The sequence below is a fragment of the Pinus tabuliformis genome, chromosome 2_2 (assembly GCF_031772625.1).
Source record: "Pinus tabuliformis cultivar Carrire ecotype Pingquan chromosome 2_2, CPIR1, whole genome shotgun sequence".
NCBI classification, from domain to species: Eukaryota; Viridiplantae; Streptophyta; class Pinopsida; order Pinales; family Pinaceae; genus Pinus; species Pinus tabuliformis.
Genome location: NC_142300.1, coordinates 323,214,596 through 323,230,418, shown reverse-complemented (window position 1 = coordinate 323,230,418; position 15,823 = coordinate 323,214,596).

The following is a 15,823-nucleotide window of genomic DNA, read 5'->3' as shown; positions in this document are numbered from 1 at the left end:
TTGTGTTGGGGGCGGAGCACGAGTACCGCAGGTCAAATAGAAGTCAAGGAGTTTTAGGAGGGTCAAAACCCCTTATATTTTGGTATTGTTTTGAGATCCGCCCATGGTTTGCGAACCATGGTATTATAATAGAGAAGGATATATAAAGGGATGTCTTAGCAAGTCTAAGGGAATCAATCACTTGTTATGGTATGATTTTGGGTCTGTAATTGTAGATCTTTCTATGTTTTGGGCGAAGGGGAAGGCTCGTGTAGCTGAGTGTGTGGATACCTTGGTAAGTCCGCAACTGAGTGCACAGTTCCCTGCAGCTTTGTGCTCAGGGTTTGGAAAGGTTATAAAAGAAGATATAAAGTAATAGAAATATATTTGAAGCAAATCTTTGTCTATTTTTATGCACTGTGTATTTTCTGTATTTTTGTGCAACTGAATAATATTTGTCTGTATTTTATCTTAAATACTCCTTGAAGATCTGGGTCAATTGTTAGATGTTACTTTATGCATGATTAAGTAGTTACGTGAAGCTTATAACTTTCTTTAGCTTAAAATCATCTAAGTTTCATGAATGAGGGTTCACGAAGGTCAAATTTGAACTAAACTATAGAAAGCATCTTAAACCACATCACATAACCTTCTAGATGTAGAAGCCTGGTTCTATCATCCCCCAATACTGCCTTGAGTGAGACTACAGCTTGCGCTACGCGAGTTATTGTCGAGAGGGCCAATAGTGTAGGGTTTTGTTGGTTAGCGCAACTAACTTTGAACCTAGGTCCAAGCCTCCTCAAGCCAATAGCTCCTTAACTCCTACATTGATATTTGCAAGCTCCGCGGATGGAATTTGATATTTCTTGAGATGAATACACAATATGTTCCCTATTTGCCAACCCAACTTATCAATAACACTTAGACCTATTGCCTTGCATAATTTCCATATCTTAGAGCCTTGTGACAACCATACTTCCTTTTATGGAAATATTTATGAGTGAAGGTTGTCTTCCACCATTCCTTGGAGTCAAAGAGAAGGCACCATACTATTTTGGCTCCCAAAGCTAGATTCATTGATTCATGATCCTTGATAACTAATCCTCCATAAATTTTTGGCTGTCATACAATATTCCAATTATTAAGATGGAATTTTTTGTCAATATCCTTGCCTCCTTCTTAAAGAAACTTCCTCAGAAGGCCACTCCTTTGGCGCCAACAACCCTAAGCCCATATAATTTGGTAAAGAGGAGAGCATTGATTTAATTATAACAACCTTCCCTGCCACATTCAACCATTATACACCCCAAGATTTGATTCTTTTTCTAAGTTTTTGCAAAACCTCCTCCCAATCGTCTGCATTGGATGCTCCCAAGGAGATAGGAATTCCAATATATTTAAAGGATTTCCACTCTAGAATAGCAAGGAAATCAAGAATCCTCGATATCTCATTCAATATATAGTCTGAACAGTTCCACCTATACACTTGACACTTATTTTTATTGACCTTTCCCCTAGATAGTTCTAAGTATGTGTTCATCATATTTTTGAAGCATACCACTATGGTTTTGGATGCCCCTCCAAGAAGGAGAGTATTATCGAAAAATTGAGAATGATTAACCCCCTTAACATTTTGGGTTATGCTTAGCCCTACCAATTTTTCTTCCTATCTAGCAATTTTTAAATTTCTGCTCAAACTTTCAGCAATTATAATGTAAAGAAGAGGAGACAAAGGACATCCCCGTCTCAAACCTCTTGATGCAGCAAAGAAGGGAGTGGGTCGACCACTAAATAATGGAGCTATCCAAGGGGATTTGACACAAGCATTGACCCATTTTATAAAATCATGACAGAAACCCAATTTCTTGAGCATTAAGAAGAGAAAAGAGTGTCTTAACTGATCAAAAGCATTTTCCATATCCAATTTGATCACTATTTCAACCTCGCTTGCTTCCTTACTTGAGAGGATTGCTTCTTGAACAAGAATTGTATTATCCAATATTTGACGTTGTTGCATAAAACCTCCCTGATTCTTTGAGATAAGCTCCGGGAACAACTTCCTCAATCTAGAGGCAATGATCTAGGTCAAAATTTTGTAGGACAAGTTGCACAAGGATATCGATCGAAATCTAGAGAAATTCACTGGGTTCAATTCTTTGGGAATGAAAGCAAGAAAGGAGGAGTTGGTGTTGCTTCCTATATTCTCTTTTTTCCTCGATTTGTTCAATGCCCACATCAAGTAATTCTTAATCATCACCATAAAGTCCTGTAAAAGCTAATGGAGAAACCATCTGGGCCCAGAGCCTTTTTTGGATCTAAGTCCCAGATTGCATCAAGGACTTCTACCTCCTCAATTTCATTCATAAGGAACGGATTTATAGATTTTGAAACAACATGAGGAATGCACTAAAGAAATTATTGAGCAAGGGACATGTTAACCTCACTATCCTGATTATATAACTCCTGGAAATGTTGAAAAACTTCTTGTTTAATATCCTCAAAGGTGGATACCGTCAGTATTCCCTCCAGGATTATCTCTTTAACTCTATTTCTTATCTCATGGGATTTTGCCTACTTATGGAAGTAGGAGGTGTTTTGATCTCTTGCTTGAAACCAAAGGCTTTAAGACTTTAAGCACCATATTTCTTACTCTTGTAGATATGTACTGCAAAAGTTTTCTTTGTAAGTTCTCTTTCATTTTCATAACGCCACAGTTTAACAATGTTTTCCTTCATCGTGCTTTAATATAATTATAATTGATTGATCAACTCTTTTTGTTTTTTCCTTAGGGGTTGATAACTCTCCTTTAGCCATTTCCTCAAAGATTTCTTTACAAAAATTTTACTCCCACACATATGTAGGTGACCCTGGTATAGGAGTGCTCTACCCTTGCCTAATCAACTCTATAACTTCTTCTTCCTTTGTCTAGGAAGAATTGTATCTAAAGGGAATCGACCCTAGATTCTCCATTCTATCCAATATAAGGGAGATAAATCTATGATCATATTCTCCTTGAGCCTTGATTGGTGAGGAACATTCTAGAAATTTTAGAAACTAGTTACTATGGATGAGGAACCTATCCAAACGAGTTGCAATATGGCTTTCGCCACTTTTGTGGTTAGACCAAGTGTATTTTCCAATTTTAGGGGAGTGTCTACCAAGTCCCAATCACTTAATAAATATTCCATACGTTCTCGGAAGGGATCTCTTATAGAACATCCTCCACGCTTCTCATTAGACCTTAAATTGTATTAAAGTTGCGCCCCATTATGCAATCAATATCCCATCCCTTATTTTTAATTAGATTAAGGGAATCCCAAAATTCCATTTTGTTGCCATATTGTACAAGAGTGTATGTGTTAATAACAAGAACTCATTCACTCAAATCCTTTAGTTTTAGAATAGTCGTGATCCAATATTGAGTCTTCAATCTTTTAATTAGTTTGAATCGGGATTCAGACCAAAACATTCCTAAACCGCCTGAAGCTACTCGAGAGTCTTATGCTATTCCACTATTGTCCTTCTAGAAATACTTTGTTCCCTTATTGACCTCTTTTTCTTCAAGCTTAGTCTTTATTAAAATTAGTATCCACATTATTTCTTATTTTACCAAATCCTTCACTGCCTGGACTTTAAGGGGGTTCCCATACCCCTTATGTTCCATGATAGGGCTTTCATCATTTCCTTGGAGGATTGTCATGAGAGTTGTAACCCCCCACCCCACATTTACCCACTTTGACAAGCTCTCTAGGGTAAACATGAGTTTATTGCTACTATGACTTGACCCGACTTCCAAGTTCCAACGATGGAAGTTGGGCCTAAAATCTGACAAGTTACTGACATCCCTCGGGGACTATAGATCCCTCAGGAGCATGGAAACCACTCAATGTGATCAATCCCTGAGTTGGAACTATTTTTCACTAAATTAACACCTCAACCACACCCTTGACACACTATGCATGCGCTTATGAGGCTATAACTGCACCCATAGGTCTATCTGCCAACAATTATGGTCCAAAATCCCCTGTTCTGTGCATGCAGTCACGAGATCTATGCCACTTTTTCAGACTAGCCTCCAGACCACTACCCAAAACTGCCTGTAACTTTCTAGAATCATGCTATGATGATAATAATGCTAAACAATCAATATTTGAGCAAGATCTTGATAGAATATGCCTAGTACTGGATAGACATTTTGTCAAACCTATAGTGAACATGGAAGCTACATGTCATGAATGCATATCTCATCATAAACTTCCGAACTTCATCTAAAAATAACCAAGAAGGCTCAATTCCCTCTCAAGCTAGCCACAAGAACACTTTTTAGCCCATGTATTCATCAACCATTCAATAAGTTATCAGATCATGAAAAAGAGCCATAGCTTGAGCACATCATAGAACCACGCATATAACCAACATATAACTAGAATGAAAGCCATGAAAACTCAACCATAAAATCCACATAATAACAAGTACATGTGCTCATTAATTACATTAGAATAATAATTCGTATTAACTTATGGAAAATCCAACCAAGTCAGGGACTTCCACGTACCACCCGGCTATAGATTGGGCTGAACCAAATCTCTCTTTCAGCCAATCACCCCCATGTCATATTCCAATCATGAATGTGGGATCTCATGGGATAAAACCAAGACATAATCAACCAGGGACTCCAGAGGTTAAACCACATCCACCCTCAAGCTACCGTGATCTCACCTAAACCGATGCCGGGATCACAAAACCAAACCAATCTTGGATGCCTCATAATACCTTCACCATACCTTGAGGAATTTTCCTTTCTCCACCCACCTGTCGAGGGCTTCCTGGAGAAAACTATCTCCAACCCCAACCCTTGGGATTTTCCAGACACCACCTCACCTGGTTCCAAAACCTTCTGGTAATCCAAAGCTCAACCAATAATGAATCCCATCACACCATGGCTATCCAGGAAATGGCAAGGCAGGGCTGAAACCACTGTCAAAATGGGAAAAACCCATGCCAATAACAACAAATGAACCAAATAAAAAAATGCATGTACCAGGCATTCACATCCCAGCAAGGAAATTACACATGCAAACTATTATCTACAATATCTTCATGTTGTATATATTTATCCAACCTTCTCGTTGTGTTCCCTTGATTTTCCTTTATTTTCCTTCTCCAAATACAAGTGAATGCTAGAGTGCTCCAAGAATGCTCTAAGTATGTAAGAATGTATGAGTGTGTAAGGAGAGAACCAAAACTAAACTGACAAAAGCTGTGAACTGTTTATAGATGCCTTTTTATCATTGATGTCCTCTTTTTCTTCATTTTCCTCTTATTTCTCTTGCATGCAAATTTGTGTCTCTTCACCTTCCTTTTCTCCTATTTTCCTTTATTTTCATAATTGAATGCCAATTAATGCCTCTTTACCTTTGTCAATTTCCATAGCCATTATTGAACCACAAGTGATGCCCACTACAATGTTCACCCAACATTCAACTTGGAATATGTGTCCCATGACATTGGTATTATTTTCTTTTCCTTTAATATCCTTTATTACATGAAACTTTAACCCAGGGTTGTTGCAAACCCCTTCCCCTTGGGGGAACACCGTCCTTAATATACTATGACACCTATGACCAGCAAATAGTTGAAAACAAAACATACTGCCTATGGAGCTTTATAACATAGCTCAATGTAGTATATATACACACCAAAAAATCATTTGCTTGAACCAACAAATAATGAAGGATATAAATCCCACATCTGATCAACCATCACCCATGTAGCTTTATTGAGCCCAAAGTGTTTCTACTGCACTTTAACTTGCTTTATTGCTCGTTTCTGGAGCATGACTTGTTTCCACTACAAAATGCATTATGACTCTAGCTGGAATTCATCCTTTGGTTCCACATGTAATACAGACCAATCAATCACATGATCAACATCCTACACATATCTTTTAAGCAATGAAACATGGAAACCATCATGGAATTTCAATATTGGCGACAATGCAAGTTTGTAGGCCATTGGTCCAATCCTCTCAAGGATCTCAAAAGGCCCATAATACCGAGATGCCAACTTGGCACATGATACAATCCTTAAGGAGCTCCTCTTAGGCTTGATGATGCACAAATACACATGCTCCCCAACCTGAAAGTCCTTGAATTCTTTGTGCTGATTTGCATAACTCTTTTGTCTGTCTAGTGCTACCTTCAAATTCCTTTTGATGATCTACATCTCCTGCTCCATCTCAGCCAACATGCTTGGTCCAATCAACACGCTGTTCACTAGATCACTCGAGCCGATAGGAGCATTACAACTCCACCCCCAAAGATCCTCAAATGGACTCATCATCAAGGATTCTTGATACCCATTATTATATGCAAACTCTGCCAATGGAAGATACTCCTCCCACTTCCTTTGTTAATGCATGACATACATCATCAACATGTCCTCAAGAATCCATTTGACCCTGTCTATCTATCCATGTGTCTATAGATGATAAGTTGTGCTAAAAACTAAATTTGTCCCCAAGCCTGCAAACAACTCCTTCCAAAACCTGGAAGTGAACTTGGCATTTGATCTGTCTGATATGATCTTCAACGGAACACCATGCAACCTCACCATCTCCCTTATGAAGATTTGAGCTACCTCACTAGCTGAATTTGTAGACTTCACTACAATGAAGTGAGCTACCTTGCTCAAACTGTAAACCATAACCATAATGGAATCATGTTGTCTTTATGTCCTCAACAAACCTATAATAAATTCCAAGTAAATGACCTCCCATTTCCATTTTGGAATCAGAATAGGTTGTAATAGACCAAATAGATGCTTGCTTTCCGTCTTCACATGCTGACAATCCAGACATCTAGCAACAAACTCAACCACTTCCTTCTTCAATTTTGACCAATGATAGAACTTCTTAACAATCATCAAATTATTTTGATATCATGGGTGGCCTGAATATGGCTTGACATGAAACTCCCTCAAGACAAGCTTCTTTAACTTATCTGGAACATTAATAATGTTCTTGAATCTGACCAAGCCATCTGCCATGAGGTGATACTCCTCATCCCTATCACCTTCACCTTGTTGTTGCAATCTCTGGTTCAGCTACCGGTACCTATCATCATGTTGCCCTGTCTGCAAGATCGACTCCTGCAAATCTATCCCATAAGAGCTCACATTTGAAATATGATTTACCTTCACTCTCCTATTGAGAGCATATACAACCCTATTATACTGCCCTTGATGTATCTAATCTCAAAATCAAACTCACTAAGGATAGCCAACCATCTAGCTTGCCCGACATTTAGAATGTGTTGGTCAAATAAACACATTAGCCCACTATGATCACTCATCAGGATAAACCTCTTGCTAAGAAGATAATGGCTCCGCATCTTCAAGGCATTAATGATAGCAACCAACTCAATATCATGAGTCACATAGTTCATGTTACCTGTCCTTCCTGCATTAGGACTCCACCAAGTCCTTTCTTGCAAGCATCTGCATAGTCTACAAACTCTTTATTAGGATCTACAATCTTCAAGACTAGAGAATTTGTAAGTAAATGCTTTAACTGATCAAAACTATCTACACACTCCTTTGTCCATTCAAACTTATTTCCCTTTCTCTGTAAATCTGTGATAGGATAGCCAATCCTTAAGAAGTTCCTGATGAACCACCTATAATAACCTGCTAGTCCCATGAATGATCTACCTCATCCACATTCCTAGGAGTTGGCCACTCCATGATAGCTCTAATATTTTCCAGATCCACTGCTATGCCTTCCTTGGAAACAACATGTCCCAAGTAATGAATCTGAGACTGAAAGAAACTACACTTGTTGAGCTTGGCATACAACTAATGCTCTCTCAACAATCTCAAGATTGCTGTTAGGTGCTTGGTATGCTTCTCCTCATTCTTGGAGTATATTAATATATAATCAATAAACACTATCACAAACTTGTCTAGATAAGGATGCAACACACTATTCATCAAACACATAAAGGTGGATAGAGCATTAGTAAGACCAAAAGAAACCACCACAAACTCATAATGACCATACCTGGTATGGAATGTAGTCTTGTAGATATATTCTTCTTTGATGCACACCTAATGATATCATGGTCTCAGATAAATCTTTGAGAATATTTTTTTCTCCATTCAGGTGATCAAACAAGTCATCAATTTCAGGAAAATGATACATTGATCTTCACCTTGTTCAACTGCCTGTAGTCAATGCACAACCTGAGAGTAAAATGTTTTTTCTTGACAAAAAACATTGGTGCATCCCAAGGAAATACACTTGGCCTTATGTATCCCTTGTTAAGAATTTCTTTAAGCTGCAACTTCAATTCCACCAACTCTGGAGTGTGCATCCTGTAAGGTACCTTTGATGCTGGTGTTGCTCCTAGTACCAACTCAACAGATAAATCCACTTCTCTATGACATGGTAAATCTAAAATATATGCTAGAAACACATCCTGAAACTACTGCAAAATAGGGTACCTCTTCAGGACTTCCTCATCCTCCACATCTGTCCCTTTGTCACTGGAAATATGCAATGCAAATAATACACACCCCTTCCTGCTGCTGCGCTTAGCTTGCATAGTTGTAACCATTCTCACTGATGTAGGCTTCTTCTTTCCCTACAAGATTACCCTTTCTCCATCATCGTTCAGACACTCAATGGCCTTCTCATAACAGTCTATCTTAGTCATGTGAGTAAACAACCAATCCATCCCCAAACGCATGTTATATGAACCCAAAGGAAGAAAATTTAGATGTGACAACGTAGGCATACCATTAAGCTCAAAAGCATAAACTCTCACCCTATGATGAACCTTTGAATATCTGCTTTCTCATCCTTAAGGTAAGGTACATACCTCAACAACTCCAGGAATCTGCTAGTGTACTCATCATTTGACATAGAACCCATCTTCATCTCATAAAACTCCTTGACCCTGTCATCATAGTATCTTTCAGATAAGTACTTCTTCTTGAAGAGTCTCTCAAACTAATCCCAAATCAACTCCTCTTCTCTAATGCTTTTGACATTCTTCACATCCTCCCACTAGATATCCACTTTCCCTTTGAAACTAAAAGTGGCTATCTTGGCTTTCATGTTCTCTGAATAGTCATGCAATCTGAAGAACTTATTCATCCCAAGCAACCATGCTTCTACATCCTCTGATTTCTTCATATCTCCATCAAAAGTAGGAGGCTTGACTTTCTTAAACTCTTCTAGAAAGTACTCACTCCTCCTATGGTGCTAGCGGTGATAATGATGATGTCTCCTGGAAGAAGAACTAGAATAAAACCCATACATACCAATCCTCCCGTCAGGTGTATCAAAGAATATGCTACTCTTCACTGTATCCTTCCTATCTAACCTGTGTCTCCTCTGAGACCTGCTACCATCTGCCCCATTATTCTTCTCCTCCTGCCTATCTCCATGACTATTCCCCATCTATCCTTGCTTCTGCAACTCTGAAAGACTTTGAAGGATGACTGCATTAAATTTCACTTTCTTTTCATGAGATCTAGCAAGCCTTTCCTGTGCCTCAATCAACATGTTATTATCTGCCTTGCAACTTTTGATATACCCTTAAACTCCTCAGTGTATATGCTATATCAGGGGAATGCTTTTCTCCTTACTGCTCAACTAACTTTTCCCATTCCATAGAATTCACATCATGCCTGTAATCAGAGTCATGTGAAATATAGTCCACCATTATGCTCTTCATCTTTTCCCTTTTCTTTCCTGTAAACATGCCATGTTAGATAAACTTAATAGAAACAACCAAAATTATACCTCAATGCATTTCAGGGGAGGCTATCTCGTCTGCACAAATAAATCCAAATTAGCGCTATATATATATATATATAATTACATCAACATATCATCATGCATGATAACCATAACCATCACAATGCATGTTGTTATGCATGCATTTAGCCCATCCAGTCCAAGTGTTTAACCTTGGAACCTTTGATACCAATCTGTAACCCCCCACCCCACATTTACCCACTTTGACAAGCTCTCTAGGGTAAAAATGAGCTGACTGCTACTATGACATGAACCGACCTCCAAGTTCTAGTGATGGAAGTGGGGCCTGCAAACCGACAACTTACTGGCGTCCCTCAAGGACTACAAATCACTCAGGACCCTAAAAACCACTCCAAGTGATCAATCCCTAAGCTGGAACCTTTTTTCACTGACTTAACACCCCAATCACACCATTGACACATTGTGCATGCGGTTATGAGGCTATAACCGCACCCATAGGCCTATTTACTAGTGGTTATAACCCAAATGCCCGGTTTCGTGCATGCAGTCGCGAGATCTATGCCACTTCTTCAGGATAGCCTCCAGACCACTGCCCAGAATGACTTGTAACTTTCCAGAATCATGGAAATGATGATAATAATGCTAAACAATCAATATTTGAGCAAGATCTTGACTAGAACATGCCTATTACAAGATCACTACAAGATAAACATTTCGTCAAATAGATAGTAAACATGAAATCTACAGGTCATGAATGCATATCTGATCATAAACTTCTAAACTTCATATGAAAATCACCAAAGAAGGATCAATTCCCTCTTAGGCTAGTTGTAACAACACTTGTTAGCCCATGCATTCATCAACCATTCAATAAACTATCAAATCATGAACAAGATCCATAAATAGAGCACATCATAGAACCATGCATATAACTGACATATAAACAGAATGAAAGCCATGAAAAATCGACCATAAAATCCACATAATAAGAAGTACATGTGCTCATTAATTACACTACAAGAATATTTAATATTAACTTAAGCAAAAGCCAACCAATTCAGGGACTTCCACGTACCACCCGATCATAGATTGGGTTAAACCAAATCTTTGTTTCAGCTAATCACCCACATGTCATATTTTAAGCATGAATGTGGGATATCGTGGGATAAACCAAGACATAGTCAACTAGGGACTCCAGAGGTTAAACCACCTCCACCCTCAAGTTACTGTGATCTCACCTAAACTTGTCTCGAGGTCACAAAACCAAACCAAGCTTGGATTTCTTAGAATTACTTCACCATATCTTGAGGAGTTTCCTATCTCCACCCACCTATTGAGGGTTCCCAGAGAAAACCATCTCCACCCCAACCCTTGGGATTTTCCCGAGACCACCTCACCTGGTTCCAAAACCTTACGACAATCCAAAGCTCAACCAAGAATGAATCCCATCACACCATAATTATCTAGGAAATGGCAAGGCAATGCTAAAACTAGTGTCAAAACAAGCAAAACCCATGCTAATGAAAGCAAATGAATCAAAGAAACAAATGCATGTACCATGCATTCACATCCCAGTAAGGAAATTACACATGCAACCCGTTACCTGCAAGATGTTCTTGTTGTAACTGTTGATCCAACCTTCTCCTTGTGCTCCCTTGCTTTCCTTTGCTTCCCTTTGATTTTCATTTACTTTCCTTCTCCAAATCCAAGTGAATGATAGAGTGGTCCAAGAATGCTCTAAGTATGCAAGAATGTATGAGAGTGTAAGGAGAGAACCAAGACTGAAATGACAAAAGTTGTGAATTGTTTCTCTTACGCCTTTTTATCATTGATGTCCCCTTTTTCTTTATTTTCCTCTAATTTACCTTGCATGCAAATTTGTGTCTCTTCATCTTCCTTTTCTCCTATTTTCCTTTATTTTCATAATTGAATGTCAATTAATGCCTCTTTTCCTTTGCCAATGCCTTTTCTAATTTCTATAGCCATTATCGAACCACAAGTGATGCCCATTATAGTGTTTTCCCAACATTTAACTTGGAATATGTGTCCCATGACCTTGTTCTTATTTTATTTGCCTTTAATATCCTTTATTAAATGAAACTTTGACCCAGGGCTGTTATAAGAGCCTCTTGTTTCCTCTAGTATGTCCACTCCTTTGGGATCTTTTGGTTTCAAAATTTCTGAAATGACTGGTTGATTACCTAATTTATTGTTTTGGTCATCTTCTTTTTTGCGAACTCTCCTTTTTTATGGACTTCCTTACCTTTTCTTGCTACTTTTTGTTTCGTGACTACTTCCATCGTCTGCTCAAACTAGAGAATGTGCCATATTTCAAGTAATCACCCTTGTACCAAGGGGATCGTCTCCAATGTTTCAAGATCTTGTCAGGGAAGAATTTGAGGCAGGGGAAGAGATGATTAATGGCTCTATATGAATCAATTTTGGCTGAGAAGGCTTGAAAATATCCTTATCAATAGGGCCCTCCTCTGTATCATTTATTTCCCCTTCTTCCAACTCCACTACTTGAGTTACTTCACTCGAGACTCCTGAGGGTTGATTAGGGTTTGGATCATTTTCTTGATTTTTAGCTTGGTTTCACAATACATAAAATGGGTTTGCAGAAGATGAAGCCTCATTTTTATATTGAACAACTTGATTATTGTCTCCAGTAGATATGTTTTTATTGCCACCACTTTTTTTAGTTTGCCATTATTCACCTTGCTTAGTAGGAGGATTAGGCCCCTCGTCGGTCAGTTTTTTTATAATCCCTTGCAAAATGCCTGTATTCATGACAAAATCGACAGTTGAAGGGGATTTTATTGTATTATAGGGTTTGGAAAAGAGTCCATCCTCCTAAGGTGAAGTTTTTTTCAAAGGACATACCCTTTTTAGATCCACCTCCAAACAGAACTTTGCACAAGAGAATTGAGATCCCTTTGGTTCTGCCCTATCCAAATACTTTCCAATGCCATTAGCAATTGCTTGCAGGAAGTCATTGCTCCAACAAAATAGGGGCAACTAGGGAAGCTTGACTCAGATAGGGATTGTGATTGGAATATCTTTGTCCAGATTAAATTCTAGATACCATTTATTTAGATGCATCCGTCTGGTTCCAAAGAAAAGTGGGACATTTATGAAGACTACATCCTTATCTTCTTTCAATTCAAATAAAAATGCAAAAAACCCATTGACATAAGCATGTAACCTAATATTACCTTTCATCATCATTTTCTATTTTTTGTCAATCCATCCATCCATTGAGCGCAAAGTTGGCCACATCCCTATGAATTTTCCAATCAATGCTCATTCAGAGAATGACAATGTTGTTCTTCTTGCCCCCATGGGAAGGGCTATCGACGGGATGGATTCAACTTTCTTGATGAATTTTGATTTCACTTCTTTATTTTTGGGCCTTTTCAAAAGAGCCTCCACAAGCTCTTGAAAGGTTGCATCTTCGTCTAAAGGAGGAGGAGGGGGAGGAGCCCCCTCCAGAGACGCCATCACAGACAAGAAAGGAGTGAGGGTTTTTGCGACACAGGCTAGGGTTTCCATGAGAGCGATATTGAAAATGGAAAATATAATTTTTTAACAATATTTTATAGAGGAATTACGATATACGAAATAAATGGATTAAAAACAAAGAATAGTAACATATATAAAAAAATTAGTTAATAATTAATAAAATAGTAATAAATTGAGGCAAAGCACATTTTCAAAAGAAATGTGGGACGGTCAAAGGAGGAAATCAACTTAAAGGAGGGTTAAGGAAAAATTAATAAAAACAAAGATCAATTATATATATATATATATTTAATAACATTAAAACTAAAATTAATGTTCTATTGATTGAGGTGTTGAATGACAAATCCACGAGATTGGCTAAGTTTGTAATAGTCCTCATGATTGAAATTATTCAAATGTTTTTCAATGTCATGTGCTTATTAAATTACATGAGAGGAGTGATAGGGAATTGAGGTCGAGATTTTGGTTTGCTCAAAGCCAATAAGGTGTTTAGATTTAAAAGAGTGTTTACAATAAATAAGTTAGCTCTGTGATTGTCGGTTGTGTCAAAAACATGCTCTTTGAGACAACTTTAATAGATCTATCAGTTCAGAAAATGTAAGATTTTCCATATGATCAAGAAATTTGGTGAACTCTTGGGCCAAACATAAGGTCAAAATTTTCCTTGGAAATTTTTAATAATTGTTTAAGTGTTTTACAAGGTTTGAAGAAGGTTTTGATATTCTTTTTGGCTAAATTTTTTGAAATGTGATCAATTGTGCCCTTCATGTAGGAAATAAAAATGTGAGCTAGGGTTAAGGAAGAAGAGACATGGTTTTTACATTTAGAATTAGAAATGTGCAAAATGTGGAAGGATTTATTGATTTGAGACATATACCAATCTATGGCCATAAGGGCCTTTTTCAAGTGGGTTTTCCTTCTTAAATAATTGGGGAGCCAAGATATGGATGGCTTGAGTGACCAAAGTTTTTATGATAATATATTTATGGTTTGGATGATGACGAGGTTGAGCATGAAAGTATCTATCAATATGAGTATTTTTCTATAAACCTAGTGGGTGAGGGAACCATCTTGTCTTCTTGATGCTTCCCTTACCCACCAAATTTATAGAAAAAGATGCATATTGACCAATACCTTCATGCCCGATCCCATTATCATCTAGCCTAAAAACATATCATCATGAAAACTCTGTTCATTCAAGTCATCTGCATATTGTATCCTCAATTCCTTAAGAAGGAAAAGCCCACTTGACAAAGGTTTTTATGGCCAATTGTTACTCTTTGTCTGAAATCAATAAAGCCTTCCGCATTACCGACATTTCTAGCTCTAAATTTAAAAATCCTATTTCCTTTTCCCCTCTCCTTGCTCACACTTCTCTTCCCTTCATCAAAGGCACAACTAACCTTATGCAAAATAATATATAAAAACCTTCTTCAAACCTTGCAAAACCCTCAAGCATTTATTAAATAATGTTAAGGATAAATTTGACCAAATGCTTGGCCTAGGTGTTTACCAAATACCTTGCTTCTTTGGAAAATCTTACATAGGTCAAATCAATAGATCTTTCAAAGAATGCCTCAAAGAGCATAATATTGACAAAACCCACAATCACATCACCAAGTCATTTATTACTAAACACACCTTTGAATCAAAACACCTTATGTGCTTTGACTAAACCAAAATCCTAGCCTCAATGCCCTATCACTCCTCTTGCATCATAAGCATTAGAAATCAGAAAATATCCCCTTAATTTAAATAGTGGATCTTCACAAACTCAACCGATCTTGCAAACACATTATTCGACAACTCAAGCATCAGAACATTAGTTTTATTTTTAATTACGCCGAGAGGCACTCTACAACCCAGTATGGCATCAATGTTGTAAAGCATTATGCAGTGTAATGTAATGTTATGTTGATTCGTTCAACAACGATTTTTTAAAACGTTATGTAATGTAATGTTATGATGGCTCAGTCAAATAATTTAAAATAAAATTCTTGTCAAAGATGCCTCCGAGAGTAGAGTTGACTGTTCCTCCTCCTCTTATAAAAGTAGAAATTAAAATTGCTTCTCAAGTATCTGAGATCGATATTGAAATTAACACCACTAAGATCATATTGTTGTTCCTTCGTACTCATTCCAATCTTTTCTAATTCCATATTGCGATTATTGATAGAGAAAAATGTTGATAATTCGTAGTCTTTTTGGCAAGTCACTTAATCCCTTCTCCTTGGAAGTATGGGATCCTTTCCAAGCATTCACAAATCTTGCTAGCGGGGGACCATTAGGGAAATTTGTAAATGAAACTTTTATCGTTGCCAATACTCAGATAGATTGGAAGGAAACGCCAGAGGCACACATTTTCAAGGCTGATCTTCCAGGTTTGAAGAAAGAGGAGGTGAAAATAGGATTGGGAGAGGGCTAAAGAATTCTCTAGATAAGTAGCGAATGCAATAAAGAAGAAGAGCACAAGAACAACAAATGGCATCACATTGAGCGATCTCATGGAAAATTCCTTCGGCGTTTCCGGCTGCCGGA